General features: G+C 40.7%; 1 pseudogene; it reads left to right on the top strand.

The window, feature by feature from the left end:
- Positions 1–1106: 1106 nt before the first annotated feature.
- On the top strand, positions 1107–1255 carry LOC117283574 (annotated as a pseudogene).
- Positions 1256–1957: the final 702 nt, after the last annotated feature.

Here is a 1957-nt window from a genome sequence, read left to right as displayed (position 1 = left end):
GTTGTTCTAAAGTCAGAAAGCAGTTTAGTTCTTGAATAATTGTTCAGCTTGGTTTATCTTCTGTGGGAAAGACAATGGCAAAAAGGTTTTAGCAACCATCTTGCACTGCCTCTAAGAAGATACTTTTTTTTTTTGAGATGCTGGGGATTGCACCAGGACCTTCTGTATGCTAGGCAAGTGCTCTACCACTGAGCTACATCCTCAACCTCCAACAAGACATATTTTTATGGTACTAGGGATCAAACCCAGGGATACTCTATCAGTGAGCTACACAAACAGTCCCTTTTATAGTGTTAATATAGTAATTTTCTTAATGTACTATTTCATAGTTTCCAGTGTGCTTTGTCCTCCTCCATAGGGATCCTCAGTATCTGTAGGACACAGAGAGACATGGGCTGCAGCAGAGCCTCATGGACAGCTGAGAACAGAGGATAACAGCTCGGAGGAGGTTATGTTATATTTATTGAGCACTCACAATATTCTAGGTGTTATGCCAAGTGCTTTGCATGGGTTGCCTTGCGTAAAATTCATAGCAATTCTATAAGTTAATTACTGTTGTTTGGCATTTTCTGTATCCTTGGAAAATGAAGCTTGGGAAGATCCCTCTCAGCAGGTAATGGAGTATAATTCGAACCTGAACCCTTAAAGCCTTGCTCCACACATGCCTTTCCCCACCACAAGAGCCAGGTTTAAGCATGCAAAACTACAGGGACTGGGACCAGGCTGGCTCACTAAAATGTGACTGAGGAGCCCTGCATAATGACATGTGAAGAAACTCAGTTGGAGGTTTGTTTGGGGGCAAGTAGGTAAGTAGTTGAATATATCTAACCTAAAAGGTTGTGAATGCCCACTAGGCATAACGATGGTAGGCTGAGGAGTAGGAGTGGAAACCATCAGAAAGAAGATTTTTTTCCTCCTAACAGATCTATACATGCCCTAACTGATATCAAGGAAAGTATCTACTGTGCTTAACTCTTCATATTAGAACAATTGCATGGCTTTCAACATTTTGAGTTTAAGCAATAAGAATTCTACTAGGTATAGATTCTAGAGGTAGTTCATAACAAGAATGTTCACATGAATTGACCTACAAGAAAATGATTCTCAGCTTTGTGCATTGGCAGTATCATAGCCAATGAGGTTTATCTGAGGTACGATTATTGCCAAATGAAAATGATTCTCAAGTTCCAAAATAGATAAATTGACTTAGTTTCTCAGCCTTCTATATTGCAAATTTTTTCCCAGTATTATTTTTACTCATTTTATTGCTAGGTTTATGTGTCTTGCCTCTCCAGCTGTTTATTTGTCATTAGCATAGATAGCTAGGCTATCTTTAGGTAATTTTTCATAGAATCCTAAAATCATAGAAATCAAGCTCCAAACATTTCCAACAAACATAAAATCTAATATTTGCCCATGAGTATTCCTTTTTGTATTGAAATGGAAAGGAACAAAGGACAAAGCAGAGACTAACAGTCTCAAAGCTGGACAGAGACTGACGGTGTCAAGGATGATGGGTCTCAGTGCCCTCCTGTCTCAGGGCTTGTCTGTCCTGCTAAACCCACAAAAGTCGCTGTGCCTGAAAGAACTGCTGAAACAACAACCTCTTTATCTCACTGTGTCTTAAAAATAAACTGTAAAAACATTTACCTCCACCTCCCTACCCTTCACTAAATTCTGCTTCTGTAAAATTTTGCTTGCTCCCCGCCTGGGCTAAAGAACAGATAAATGTGAGAACAAACTTAGAAGCTGGGCTCAGAGTCTAGAAGGTGACTCCCACTGGGCCCACTAGCTCACCAATGAAAGCGCTTTCCCTTCAACTCTCTGAGTTCCACTGTTTTCCTTGGTCTGCCTGCCCTCTGAGTGCCTCTCAGTACAAGGAGTTCAAGGGTGGGGTAGGAAAGATATTTTCTTTTATCCTGTTCCTGACAGGTGAGGGGGGAGCAAGGTAAAAAGT

This window comes from Fukomys damarensis, unplaced genomic scaffold (assembly GCF_012274545.1).
Source record: "Fukomys damarensis isolate Sample0158 unplaced genomic scaffold, DMR_v1.0_HiC HiC_scaffold_27, whole genome shotgun sequence".
Lineage (NCBI taxonomy): Eukaryota > Metazoa > Chordata > Mammalia > Rodentia > Bathyergidae > Fukomys > Fukomys damarensis.
This window is presented reverse-complemented; position numbering and strand designations above follow the sequence as displayed.